Consider the following 15,984-nt stretch of genomic DNA (forward strand, 5'->3'; position numbering starts at 1 on the left):
TTCTTTTGTTTTCATTTTTTTTTTATTTAAATATTTTTTTATTTTCAAAACCCACACAAGACTAAAATTTGGGGGCAATTGGGGCACTTTTGGAAAATTAACCAGAGATCTGATCTATGGTTAATTTTCAGAGCACTATTGCTACTGCAACCTCGCGGTTGCACTAACCAGCCACTTGTATTGGCTGGTTATTTATTGTGCAGACATAAATGGGAAAATGTGCCCATATCAGAAATTGTACTTTTATATCTAAATTATATACAAGCAGTTAAATATGCATTCACTATTATTAATTTTATGTCCAATATAATAAAACATTTTAGTTAAATCATTGCAAATTGTGGCTAGATTATAAGTGGAGCATTATTTAATGCTCCCGCTCGAGCGTTAACTGTGCTACAAGTAAGCTTTTTGTGCGCGTCATGTGGCACTCATATTACAAGTTGAAAGTAAACAGTTTTTGCACGCCCACTAACGTATTCCCCCATACAAGTCAATGGAGCAAAAAAAGTGAAAATAAACCCTCCAAAAAAACTAAATTCCAATGTCACATAGAAGAATATGTTCTATTTATTCATAAATACATGTTTCTGCATACATACATCTGATGGTATTTTGGTACAATATATATATATATATATATATATATATATATATATATATATATATATACATACATACAGTATCTCACAAAAGTGAGTACACCCCTCACATTTTTGTAAATATTTTATTATATCTTTTCATGTGACAACACTGAAGAAATGACACTTTGCTACAATGCAAAGTAGTGAGTGTACAGCCTGAATAACAGTGTAAATTTGCTGTCCCCTCAAAATAACTCAACACACAGCCATGGAAGTCTAAACTGTTGGCAACAAAAGTGAGTAAACCCCTAAGTGAAAATGTCCAAATTTGGCCCAATTAGCCATTTTTCCTCCCGGGTGTCATATGACTTGTTAGTCGTACAAGATTGCCAAGACCCTAAAACTGAGCTGCAGCACGGTGGGCAAGACCATACAGCGGTTTCACAGGACAGGTTCTACTCAGAACAGGCCTCATCATGGTCGACCAAAGAAGTTGAGTGCACTTGCTCAGCGTCATATCCAGAGGTTGTCTTTGGGAAATAGATGTATATAGGAATAGATATATACAGATAAATATAGGAATATTTATTTAAAAATACTGCTATATGCTGAACATTGGAATGTAAAATGCTTACAGTAAATACACAGTATAACACTTTATTAAATATGAATATTGCATAAATATGTTTTTTCTTGTTTTTATGTACTTAACTGCAAAGGGCTCCAAGGCACTCATATATATGTATACATATAAACACATATAAATACATATTTACATACACACACACACACACACATATATATAGTATATATATATATATATACTATATATATATATATATATATATATATATATATATATGTTAATGCCTTTTTTCTAACACCTGAGACCGCATATCTTTGAGCCCTTATAACTTTTTTGTGCAATTTTTTTGGAATAATTTTTATTAGATTATGTTATTATGAGTGTAATTTTATGGTTATACGTATTTTCTGATGTGTTTTGTGACACTTTTTTGTTTTGCAAAACAGTTTTCCCAGCTCTGAAATTACACGCATTAACTTCAATTGCACCCGTGTCTACTTTCAACTTGTTATGCAAGCTAAAAACCCAATGCATAAATACCTGCGATAAACCGATTTTCGCTTCTGTGTAACTGTTAGCGCTCCACTCATAATCTAGCCCTAGATCGGGATGATTGACATACCCTGCTCTCATGTGAATGGCTGCGCAAGACTAGGGGATGTAGCTGTACATGCAAATGACATTCCAAGAGGCAGACCTGTTCGATACAGACTTTAATAAATGGGGCTTAGCTAATACATTTCAACTTAAGCTACACTAGTGATAGAACTAACATCTGTAAAGCCCAAAAACTACAATACTTAAACATATCATGTAACACTCTAAATGTATTTAACTGTCATTTAACTAAAATTTAAGCAAATCATTATATACATTATCATATTTTTAGTATATATCAAATATACATATTTTATCCTTTAGACATGTCCAAATTTTAAAACATATGTATATATATATATATATATATATATATATATATATATAAAAATATATTACTTTAAGGTCAAATTAAAATCAGCCATAGCAAATTATAACAAATCAATAAAATATATTTTCAAGTTAAAAATACATATCATTGATAGACGTCTTCATAGAGAGTTAATTTCTTATATAACCTAAAATCAAAATTGTAAAATCACAATCCTAAATACACGGTTGTACACAAAATAAAATACAAAAAAGAAACTGCAAAATTTAAATGTAATAAAAGTTAATCTGAAGTGTAAAGTGAAACAAATTGCAAAGCACAAAGAGTAAATGCAGCAGAACTCTCATGTCATGCAATGCTATATTGCACTGGTCTTGTCTCTCCTTCACATACAGAAATTCAGGGAACACCTGTTGGAGAAGTATAGCAAAATCTGCCTTTTGAAAATCTTTTACTAGGTCTCTCGCAGTGCTGGAGAATCAGTTTAGAATATCTCACTTGAGCAGAGAGGTTTTGACTATCAGGCCTTAAGGCACTAAGACCTGCTAATTTTTACACCGCTGAGTGTGTAATGCCCGCCCCTTCACTCATACAACCAATCATGTGAAAGAAGGGACTGTCAATCACCAAGAGTGAGCAAGCTCTCAGTGATTTAATGACAGCTGTTACTTACATTGCGAGAAGCAAGTTAGCATGTGTGATCCTGCCCCACAAGGGCTCCGGAGCAGATTACGCTGTTTCATAGATAGAGCCCCAAGAATTAAAAAAAGTAAATTAGAAATTTGTTTAAAATTGCATGCTTCATCTGAATAATGAAAGAAAAATGTCATGTCCTTTTAATTCAATAGGAAAACCTTTGTTTCTGTTTTGGGGAGATTTTCCTCTAAAATCACGAATAACACTGCAGAAAATTAATTTTCATAAGAAGAAAGTGTTGCCAACTTCTAATCTCATATTCTTAAACAGGATTTGAACAGTTCTCACAAGGTAAACCGTGAAATCGCTAAATGAAAAGATTTAAAAAATTTCCAAAAATTTACAAACCTCTAGATACTGTAAATTATGGGTTTTTTTGCCACTTCTTTGTCATGAAAACAAGCAGATCTAGGACAGAATGGCATTTCAGAAGATGGAATTACTGTTACTTAGAATAAAAAATATGAGTAATAGAAACAAACACCCGGCTAGATTTAGAGTTTTGTCGGTAACGACCCGCGTAGCTAGCGCTGGCTTTTTTCTGGCCGCACCTTTAAAATAACTCTGGTATTGAGAGTCCACAGAATGGCTGCGTTAGGCTCCAAAAAAGGAGCGTAGAGCATATTTAACGCCACTGCAACTCTCGATACCAGAGTTGCTTACGGACGCGGCCAGCCTCAAAAACATGCTCGTGCACGATTCCCCCATAGGAAACAATGGGGCTGTTTGAGCTGAAAAAAAACCTAACACCTGCAAAAAAGCCGCGTTCAGCTCCTAACGCAGCCCCATTGTTTCCTATGGGGAAACACTTCCTACGTCTGCACCTAACACTCTAACATGTACCCCGAGTCTAAACACCCCTAACCTTACACTTATTAACCCCTAATCTGCCGCCCCCGCTATCGCTGACCCCTGCATATTATTATTAACCCCTAATCTGCCGCTCCGTAAACCGTCGCTACCTACATTATCCCTATGTACCCCTAATCTGCTGCCCCTAACACCGCCGACCCCTATATTATATTTATTAACCCCTAATCTGCCCCCCACAACGTCGCCTCCACCTGCCTACACTTATTAACCCCTAATCTGCCGAGCGGACCGCACCGCTATTATTATAAAGTTATTAACCCCTAATCCACCTCACTAACCCTATAATAAATAGTATTAACCCCTAATCTGCCCTCCCTAACATCGCCGACACCTAACTTCAATTATTAACCCCTAATCTGCCGACTGTAGCTCACCGCTATTCTAATAAATGTATTAACCCCTACAGCTAAGTCTAACCCTAACACTAACACCCCCCTAAGTTAAATATAATTTTAATCTAACGAAATTAATTAACTCTTATTAAATAAATTATTCCTATTTAAAGCTAAATACTTACCTGTAAAATAAATCCTAATATAGCTACAATATAAATTATAATTATATTATAGCTATTTTAGGATTCATATTTATTTTACAGGTAACTTTGTAATTATTTTAACCAGGTACAATAGCTATTAAATAGTTAAGAACTATTTAATAGCTAAAATAGTTAAAATAATTACAAATTTACCTGTAAAATAAATCCTAACCTAAGTTACTCTAAGCCCCCTTATAAAATAACAAAGCCCCCCAAAATAAAAAAATGCCCTACCCTATTCTAAATTACTAAAGTTCAATACCCCCCCCAACATTACAACCCACCACCCACATACCCCTAATCTAACCCAAACCCCCTTAAATAAACCTAACACTAAGCCCCTGAAGATCTCCCTACCTTGAGTCGTCTTCACCCAGCCGAGCCAAATTCTTCATCCAAGCGGAGCAAGAAGAGGTCCTCCATCCGGTAGAAGTCTTCATCCAAGCGGGGCAGAAGAGGTCTTCCATCCGATTGAAGTCTTCATCCAAGAGGCATCTTCTATCGTCTTCCATCCGGAGCGGAGTGGCAGCATCCTGAAGACCTCCGACGTGGAACATCCATCCTGGCCGACGACTGAACGACGAATGACGGTTCCTTTAAATGACGTCATCCAAGATGGCGTCCCTCGAATTCCGATTGGCTGATAGAATCCTATCAGCCAATCGGAATTAAGGTAGGAATATTCTGATTGGCTGATGGAATCAGCCAATCAGAATCAAGTTCAATCCGATTGGCTGATCCAATCAGCCAATCAGATTGAGCTCGCATTTTATTGGCTGTTCCGATCAGCCAATAGAATGCGAGCTCAATCTGATTGGCTGATTCAATCAGCCAATCAGATTTTTCCTGCCTTAATTCCGATTGGCTGATAGAATCCTATCAGCCAATCGGAATTCGAGGGACGCCATCTTGGATGACGTCATTTAAAGGAACCGTCATTCGTCGTTCAGTCGTCGGCCAGGATGGATGTTCCGCGTTGGAGGTCTTCAGGATGCTGCCACTCCGCTCCGGATGGATGACGATAGAAGATGCCTCTTGGATGAAGACTTCAATCGGATGGAAGACCTCTTCTGCCCCGCTTGGATGAAGACTTCTACCGGATGGATGACCTCTTCTTGCTCCACTTGGATGAAGAATTTGGCTCGGCTGGGTGAAGACGACTCAAGGTAGGGAGATCTTCAGGGGCTTAGTGTTAGGTTTATTTAAGGGGGGTTTGGGTTAGATTAGGGGTATGTGGGTGGTGGGTTGTAATGTTGGGGGGGGTATTGTATGTTTTTTTTTTACAGGCAAAAGAGCTGAACTTCTTGGGGCATGCCCCGCAAAGGGTCCTGTTCAGGGCTGGTAAGGTAAAAGAGCTTTGAACTTTAGTAATTTAGAATAGGGTAGGGCATTTTTTTATTTTGGGGGCTTTGTTATTTTATTAGGGGGCTTAGAGTAGGTGTAATTAGTTTAAAATTGTTGTAATATATTTCTAATGTTTGTAAATATTTTTTTATTTTTTGTAACTTAGTTCTTTTTTATTTTTTGTACTTTAGTTAGTTTATTTCATTGTATTTATTTGTAGGAATTGTATTTAATTTATTTATTGATTGTGTAGTGTTAGGTTTAATTGTAGATAATTATAGGTATTTTATTTAATTGATTTATTAATAGTGTAGTGTTAGGTTTAATTATAACTTAGGTTAGGATTTATTTTACAGGTAAATTTGTAATTATTTTAACTATTTTAGCTATTAAATAGTTCTTAACTATTTAATAGCTATTGTACCTGGTTAAAATAATTACAAAGTTACCTGTAAAATAAATATTAATCCTAAAATAGCTATAATATAATTATAATTTATATTGTAGCTATATTAGGATTTATTTTACAGGTAAGTATTTAGCTTTAAATAGGAATAATTTATTTAATAAGAGTTAATTAATTTCGTTAGATTAAAATTATATTTAATTTAGGAGGGTGTTAGTGTTAGGGTTAGACTTAGCTTTAGGGGTTAATAAATTTATTAGAATAGCGGTGAGCTCCAGTCGGCAGATTAGGGGTTAATAATTGAAGTTAGGTGTCGGCGATGTTAGGGAGGGCAGATTAGGGGTTAATACTATTTATTATAGGGTTAGTGAGGCGGATTAGGGGTTAATAACTTTATTATAGTAGCGGTGCGGTCCGCTCGGCAGATTAGGGGTTAATAAGTGTAGGCAGGTGGAGGCGACGTTGGGGGGGCAGATTAGGGGTTAATAAATATAATATAGGGGTCGACGGTGTTAGGGGCAGCAGATTAGGGGTACATAGCTATAATGTAGGTGGTGGCTCTTTGCGGTCGGCAGATTAGGGGTTAATTATTGTAGGTAGCTGGCTGCGACGTTGTGGGGGGCAGGTTAGGGGTTAATAAATATAATATAGGGGTCGGCAGTGTTAGGGGCAGCAGATTAGGGGTACATAAGTATAACGTAGGTGGCGGTCAGCAGATTAGGGGTTAAAAAAATGTAATCGAGTGTCGGCGATGTGGGGGGACCTCGGTTTAGGGGTACATAGGTAGTTTATGGGTGTTAGTGTACTTTAGAGCACAGTAGTTAAGAGCTTTATGAACCGGCGTTAGCCCAGAAAGCTCTTAACTACTGACTTTTTTCTGCGGCTGGAGTTTTGTTGTTAGAATTCTAACGCTCACTTCAGACACGACTCTAAATGCCGAAGTTAGAAAGATCCCATTGAAAAGATAGGATACGCAATTGACGTAAGGGGATCTGCGGTATGGAAAAGTCGCGGCTGAAAAGTGAGCGTTAGACCCTTTTTTGAATGACTCCAAATACCGGTGGTAGCCTAAAACCAGCGTTAGGCGCCTCTAAAGCTGGTTTTCACGGCTACCGCCAAACTCCAAATCTAGGCCACCATTTCTAGTTGTCGAGGCTGTGATTTTGGTTTACTTGAGCTTACTGCAGATCTTGATATCATGTATATGTCTTTTAAATACATATGTAAATGCCTGTCCTACCCAGTACTTAAGAACTATACAATAGTGCTGAATATAGGTTTAATCAATCTCAATCTAGAACATATAATGATGTATACAGCTAAAAGGGCATCTGTGACCATTTTGGAGTGTATTGCACATGAGCAACACATTAAAATTATTCCAAATTATCTTCAAATACTGTCAAATACGTATATCTATAAAGGCCAGCTTTGCACTTTGTGCATTTGATTTGGATGTATCCTATTTGTTGCTTAAACAAATTGAAAAACCTGTTTGGTTGTTATCGTCAAAGCCATTGCTGTCCATGTATTGGGCAATTTTGCCACTCTCTGCACAGATATGATCTGAACTGTTTCTAATATGGAAGTGGTGTTATGGTTTGGATTATGATCACTCAGAACTTGAAGAACACTGATTGTGAGCGCAAAACATTTTGATAAACAGGATTGGAAAGACTGGAATCAACCGCATAAAAAAGAGTAGCTATGGATCAAAGAGCACTTACTCCGATGAGCTTAATAAATTTGAGGTAAAATATATTTATTTTTTTACATAAAGATGTCTGTGTGATATTTTCATGTAAGCTTTTTTATAATTATGCTGCAGTCTTTTCAAGGCCTTATTTATTAAAAAGTCTGTCAAAAACACACGCATCAAGTACGGCGCAATGAGCATCGGACTGTTGATAAAAAAGAGTCATCAATGTCGCGGATATTCCGTTTTTTCCAACTTTATTTATACCATTTCATTACTGTCGATGAACAAGCACATTTCTCTAAAGCTAATCTTTTATTTTTTTATCTATTAATGTCCAAGAAATAGCTAGATTTATACCTGAACAAACAATAATATCTCATAGAAAGTTATTTTTTATTTATTTGTTAAACAAAAAAAAATTGATATATATTTTCACATAAATTAAAGTGTATTTGTATTTCTAGAAATCATGATATGCTTTATCTCATATATATATATCTCATGATTTTTTCTTTTTTTAATGATTATTAATGCTAGAATTTGTACATATATTTTTGCACACACTTGTATGTATATATATATATATATATATGTATATATATATATATATATATATATATATATATATATATATATATATATATATATAAGTTATGTCAGAAATATTTTGCAAACATATTTACATTCCTGTTTTGTTTTAAACAATGCTGTCTCTCTCTGTGTTTATTTATACCACTATGTATGTATGTATAAATATATATATATATATATATATATACACTGTGTGCAGAATTATTAGGCAAATGAGTATTTTGACCACATCATCCTCTTTATGCATGTTGTCTTACTCCAAGCTGTATAGGCTCGAAAGCCTACTACCAATTAAGCATATTAGGTGATGTGCATCTCTGTAATGAGAAGGGGTGTGGTCTAATGACATCAACACCCTATATCAGGTGTGCATAATTATTAGCCAACTTCCTTTCCTTTGGCAAAATGGGTCAAAAGAAGGACTTGACAGGCTCAGAAAAGTCAAAAATAGTGAGAAATTGCAAAGCTTCTGAAACGTGATCATTGAACAATCAAGCGTTTCATTCAAAATAGTCAACAGGGTCGCAAGAAGCGTGTGGAAAAACCAAGGCGCAAAATAACTGCCCATGAACTGAGAAACGTCAAGCGTGTAGCTGCCAAGATGCCACTTGCCACCAGTTTGGCCATATTTCAGAGCTGCAACATCACTGGAGTGCCCAAAAGCACAAGGTGTGCAATACTCAGAGACATGGCCAAGGTAAGAAAGGCTGAAAGACGACCACCACTGAACAAGACACACAAGCTGAAATGTCAAGACTGGGCCAAGAAATATCTCAAGACTGATTTTTCTAAGGTTTTATGGACTGATGAAATGAGAGTGAGTCTTGATGGGCCAGATGGATGGATTGGTAAAGGGCAGAGAGCTCCAGTCGTCAGACGCCAGCAAGGTGGAGGTGGAGTACTGGTTTGGGCTGGTATCATCAAAGATGAGCTTGTGGGGCCTTTTCGGGTTGAGGATGGAGTCAAGCTCAACTCCCAGTCCTACTGCCAGTTTCTGGAAGACACCTTCTTCAAGCAGTGGTACAGGAAGAAGTCTGCATCCTTCAAGAAAAACATGATTTTCATGCAGGACAATGCTCCATCACATGCGTCCAAGTACTCCACAGCGTGGCTGGCAAGAAAGGGTATAAAAGAAGAAAATCTAATGACATTGCCTCTTTGTTCACCTGATCTGAACCCCATTGAGAACCTGTGGTCCATCATCAAATGTGAGATTTACAAGGAAGGAAAACAGTACACCTCTCTGAACAGTGTCTGGGAGGCTGTGGTTGCTGCTGCACGCAATGTTGATGGTGAACAGATCAAAACACTGACAGAATCCATGGATGGCAGGCTTTTGAGTGTCCTTGCAAAGAAAGGTGGCTATATTGGTCACTGATTTGTTTTTGTTTTGTTTTTGAATGTCAGAAATGTATATTTGTGAATGTTGAGATGTTATATTGGTTTCACTGGTAAAAAAAAATAATTGAAATGGGTATATATTTGTTTTTTGTTAAGTTGCCTAATAATTATGCACAGTAATAGTCACCTGCACACACAGATATCCCCCTAAAATAGCTATAACTAAAAACAAACTAAAAACTACTTCCAAAACTATTCAGCTTTGATATTAATGAGTTTTTTGGGTTCATTGAGAACATGGTTGTTGTTCAATAATAAAATTAATCCTCAAAAATACAACTTGCCTAATAATTCTGCACTCCCTGTATATATATATATATAGTGTAAATATATAATTATTCTGAGCAAGAATAATTGCAAATATAACATGTAATCAGGGTAGGGTTGTCCCCTGTTCCTTAAAAAAAATACCGGCCATGGGTGAGGGCAGAGTCACAAAAGGGCGGAGCTGAATAAAAAGGCTTTGCTACAGAACATGCTTGTGCACAGCAGAATGTTAATGCAGAATTGTAGGTAGAGGGTTTCTACAGAATACAGAAGTAGTCACCGTTCCTGCTCTGGTAGTAGTGTGGATTTTTTTTTTAATGGATTTACACCTTGTTTACTGCAGCCTCTTTCCAGTAGCCAAACAACACCCACCAAAAAGGAGCCATACACATATTATATACTGTTTTTCTCGCCATGAAATGGAATTTCTAAAGATACCATTTTTTTTATCATATCTTATAATTTACTATAAAAAATATAAAAAAATATAAAAAAATATATATAAAATATGAGGAAATAATCGAAAAAACCCACACTTTTTCTAAATTTAACCCCCAAAATCTGTTAAACATCTACAACCACCAAAAAACACCCATGCTAAATAGTTTCTAAATTTTATCCTGAGTTTAGAAATACCCAATTTTTAAATGTTCTTTGCTTTTTTTGCAAGTTATAGGTCAATAAGTCCAAGTAGCACTTTGCTATTTCCAAACCACTTTTTTTTTTCTCAAAATTAGCGCTAGTTACATTGAGACACTGATATCTTTTAGGAATTCCTGAATATCCCTTGACATGTATATATATATATATATATATATATATATATATATATATATATATATATATATATATATATATATATATATATATATATATATATATATATATATATATATATATATATATATATATATATTTTTTAGAAGACATCCCAAAGTATTTATCAAGCCCATTTTGGTATATTTCATTCCACCATTTCACCGACATATGCGATCAAATAAAACAAATCGTTCACTTTTTCACACATTTTTTCACAAACTTTAGGTTTCTCACTGAAATTATTTACAAACAACTTGCAATTATTACATAAATGGTTGTAGCTGCTTCTCTGGGATCCCCTTTGTTCAGAAATAGCAGACAAATATGGCTTTGGCATTGCTTTTTGGTAATTAGAAGGCTGTTAAATGCCACTGTGCATCACACGTGTATTATGCCCAGCAGTGAAGGGGTTAATTAGGGAGCATGTAGGGAGCTTCTAGGGTTAATTTAGTGTAGTGTAGTAGACAACCCCAAGTATTGATCTAGGCCCATCTTGGTATATTTCATGCCACCATTTCACCGCCAAATGCGATAAAATAAAATAAAAAGTTAAATTTTTTACAATTTTAGGTTTCTCACTGAAATTATTTACAAACAACTTGTGCAAGTATGGCATAAATGGTTGTAAATGCTTCTCTGGGATCCCCTTTGTTCAGAAATAGCAGACATATATGGCTTTGGCGTTGCTTTTTTGGTAATTATAAGGCCGCTAAATGCCGCTGCGCACCACACATGTATTATGCCCAGCAGTGCAGGGGTTAATTAGGTAACTTGTAGGGAGCTTGCGGGGTTAATTTTACCTTTAGTGTAGAGATCAGCCTCCCACCTGACACATCACACCCCCTGATCCCTCCCAAACAGCTCTCTTCCCTCCCCCACCCCACAATTGTCCCCGCCATCTTAAGTACTGGCAGAAAGTCTGCCAGTACTAAAGTAAAAGGTATCTATTTTTTAAGCATATTTACATATGCTGCTGTGTAGGATCCCCCTTAGTCCCCAACCTCCCTGATCCCCCCCCCCCCAAACAGCTCTCTAACCCTCCCCCTCTAACTTACTGGGAGCCATCTTGGTTATGGGCAGTTGTCTGCCAGTGCCCAGTTTAGAATAAAATAAAAAAAAAAAATTTCTGTAGTGTAGCTTCCCCCCATAGACCAACCCCCACCCCCTCCCAGAACACTTAGATCATTGTTTATTGCTTTCCTCCCCCTTTCTCCCACTTATTGATCAAACATTTTCTGTAGTGTAACGGTTCCCACCCGATCCCTCCCGGTGCACACGCCCGCCGGCCCCCCATGCACATGCGCACGTCCGTGAGCCGCGTCCAACGACCCTGCCCCCGATCCCGCCCCCTCTCACTCTTCTGGAATCCATCAATGGCCGCCCACCCGCCTCCCTCGTTGGCTCCCACCCACCAATGATTGCGGCCATTTATGCCTGGTGCAGAGAGGGCCACAGAGTGGCTCTTTCTGCATCGGAGGAGGGAAACATTTTATTGCAGGATGCCTCGATATCGTGGCATCACTGCAATAACCGGAAAGCGTCTGGAAGCGATCAGGATCACTTCCAGTCGCTTTAAACCCCTAACGTTGTACAGGGTCTTTAAAGACCAATTTGTGCAAGACATACCCTGTATGCCTTGCTTGTTCCCATGTGTTCGGCTATACAGCATTCTTAAATCCCTAAGGTTGTGGTAAGTTCTCAAAGCAGATACAATCCTGGATTCTAGCTTATCCAGGTATATGCATATTTTTCATGAGCTTGATAGTTTTTTAATAAATGTCACTTGTTCTCTAAGATCATCAAATAACAATAAACAAATTGAGTGCGCCAGAAATATTTTTATGAAGCATATTGAAAGGAGGGTTAGGGGGGTTAGGTAGGGATCATCTCAGAAGGAAGGGGAAGAACAAGAGAGAAGGAATAAGAAAAAAAAAAAAAAAAAAGAACCGTTTAACCCAGACATAGAAGTATTCGTAATTACCAAGCAAATCACAAGGGAGTTCCCCTCCAAGTGGACATCATCATTTCATAAGTGACCATCTGGTTTGTCTTTAAATAGTGCAATCTCTCTAGCATCAGTAGGTCATCTTCTATTGTTGGTATATTTGCCGTTTTTCATTTTTTTGGAATCAGCTTTTTTACTCCAGTAAGCATAATCAGTAGGAGTGCCCAAATGTGTGATTCTTTAACTTTTGGGATATTTAGGAAAAGTATTGTGTCAGGAGTACAAGGAATGTTAATATGTGTTTTCTCCGAAGCAAGCGCCATTATTTCAGACCAGAAACCCGAGATTCTCGGGCAAGACCACCAGATATGTATTAAAGAGCCAATTTCCCCACACCCTCTCCAGCACAATGGATTGGCCTTAGGGTATATCCTATGAAGTCTGTCTGGAGTAAGATACCATCTACTCAGCAGCTTCAACTGGATTTCTTATACATTAGCTGATACAGAGGAATGTTTTGTTAGTGTAAACGATTTGAGCCACGCTTCTTGTTCAAAGTCTGTATTAAGCTCCCTGCCCCAAGCTCTAGTGTATGTAGGGAGAGATCTATGGGATGCTCCAATTCTTATTTTATATATGAGTAAGATTAGCCGCCTTTGTGGTCTACTTGTGATGCATAATTGTTCGAATGGAGTAAGGTCTCTCCCCAGTTTGTCTTGATGTGCATGGTGAGACAGTTAATGTATTAATTGGTTGTATCTTAACCACGATGTAAAAATGTCACCATTTATCGTGATCATATGTTGTTGAGTGTATATTTTCCCTTTGTCTACAATATTATGTAAGCAGCCCATTTTGAGGTTATAGGGTCTACCAAGACGTGTTCCTATTTTATAATATGGAAACTCAGGGTTTTCTATAATTGGTAGTAGTGGAGAAACCCCAGGCGAGACATGTGTTGTAGTAGCTAGAATTTTATCTCATTCGCGGATTATTTCTGATGTTAGAAGATATTTGCTTAAAATTTTGGGGCGGCATGGTGGGGGAATCCATGCCAATGTGCCGACATTATTAAGCTTGAAGATTTGTCCGTCTTACCCATCCCATGCCTTATGCGTTGCGTTTTGGGACCACTCCGCTATGCGCTGTAGTAGTATAGCCTGTCGGTACGCCGATAGATCGGGAAAACCTAGACCACCCCTATCCCTTGGTAAATACATCGTTCTTCTGGGGACTCTTGGTCTTGTGCCTGACCATACAAACTGTTCTAATATTTTTTTGTAGTTGGGGTAAGTATTCTCTAGGGAGGGAGATCTGGATAGTCTGTAATACATAAAGGATGCGAGGGAGGATGTTCATCTTAATTACTCCTGTCTTTCCTAGCCAGGTGAGTGGCTTATTTTTCCAGGATGATAGGTCTCTCATAATCTCCTCTCATATTCTTATGTAGTTGTCTTTATATAGGTCCTGTGCCCTAGCTGTAAGGTGTATGCCTAAGTATCGTAACTGTTTGGTGTTCACCGGGATTTTATATTCTGATTTTAATTGTTGTATATGCTCCTGTGGTGCATTGATATTGAGAAGCTCCAATTTTCCTAAGTTAAGGTGGAAGTTGGAAAGTGTCCCGTATGTTTCTATTTAAGTTAAAAGTTCTGGAACCGACATTTCAATATTAGTGAGAGTATACAGAATATCATCTGCATACAGGGCTTGTTTGTGTTCTGTATCTCCCACCCTCACCCCTGTTATTTTAGTGTTGTGTCTAACTTTTTGAGCCATTACTTCAATTGAGAGAGCAAACAGGAGAGGGGGCAGGGGGCACCCCTGCCTAGTACCATTCGTGATCCTGAATGCATCTGACAACGAGCCGTTTACCCGAACCCTGGCACTGGGGGATGTGTATAATGCAAATATCATGTTTAAGAAAGAATTACCAAAATTCATCGTCTCCATGACCCGACGCAGAAAAAGCCAGTCGACGCAGTCGAAGGCCTTCTCCGCGTCGGTTGAAAAGAGGGCCAATGGCAGGCTCTCCACTTTGGCAAAATTGAGCAACTGCAGTATTTTTGTGGTATTATCACGTGCTTCCCTCCCAGGCACAAATCCTACCTGGTCTGTTGATATAAGATCAGGGAGATATTTGTTCAGCCATTTTGCTAATATCTTTGCCAGAATCTTTATATCTGTATTTAATAAAAATATCGGTCTGAAATTACCTGGTGTCGTTGGTGTCTTTCCTGGTTTGGGTAAAATTGTAATATGAGCTTCGAGCATCATATCTGCCAGTTTGGGGTTGTATCTTAAGTCATTAAATAATTGTAGCATCTGCTGGGCCAGTGTTGTAAGGTATTTTTTGTAATATTTTACAGTAAGCCCATCTTGGCCAGGGCTCTTTCCACTGGGCAGGTCTTTGATTGCCTGTACCAGCTCTTCCTGTGTAATAGGTACATCTAGTGTGTCTGCATTGGTTTTTCTATTTTGGGTAGCCCTATCATAGATAGATATTCATCTATTATTTGCCCTCTATTTGATGTCTGTGTTGTTTGCTCGCTTGCGTCTGGTGTTTTCGATATGTTGTATAATTTATCATAATAGGAGTGAAAGGCCATAGCTATATGTTTATTGCTTTTAATTTTAGAGCCGTCTGCCAACTCCAGATAGTGGATATGTGTTTTAAGTTGTTCTCTGCGTATTGATCTAGCCAGCAAATTACCCGGTTTGTTCCCGCCCTCGTAATATTGCTGTCTGATCATAAGCATCTTGCGCTGATATGCTGCGGCTAGGTGGTGTTTGAGTTCGGATCTAGTTGTGTTAAAGGGACAGTCAACACCAGAATTTTTGTTGTTTTAAAAGATAGATAATCCCTTTATTATCCATTCCCCAGTTTTGCATAAACAACACAGTTATATTAATATACTTTTAACCTCTGTGATTACCTTGTATCTAAGCATCTTCTGACAGCCCCCTGATCACATGACATTTTATTTATTATCTATTGACTTTCATTTTAGCCAATTAGTGCAGTGTCTGCCACAATCCACGGGCGTGCTCACAATGTTATCTATAGGGTTTACCTGAACTAGCTCTCCCCTGCTGTGAAAAGCAAATACAAAATCATGTGATCAGAGGCGGCCTTCAAGGGCTTAGAAATTATCATATGAGCCTTCCTAGGTCTAGCTTTCAACTAAGAATACCAAAAGAACAAAGCAAAATTGGTGATAAAAGTAAATTGGAAAGTTGTTTAAAATTACATGCCCTATTTGAAACTTGAAAGTTTTTTTTGGACTTGACTGTCCCTTTAAGTAAA

This window comes from Bombina bombina, chromosome 2, assembly GCF_027579735.1.
Source record: "Bombina bombina isolate aBomBom1 chromosome 2, aBomBom1.pri, whole genome shotgun sequence".
NCBI classification, from domain to species: Eukaryota; Metazoa; Chordata; class Amphibia; order Anura; family Bombinatoridae; genus Bombina; species Bombina bombina.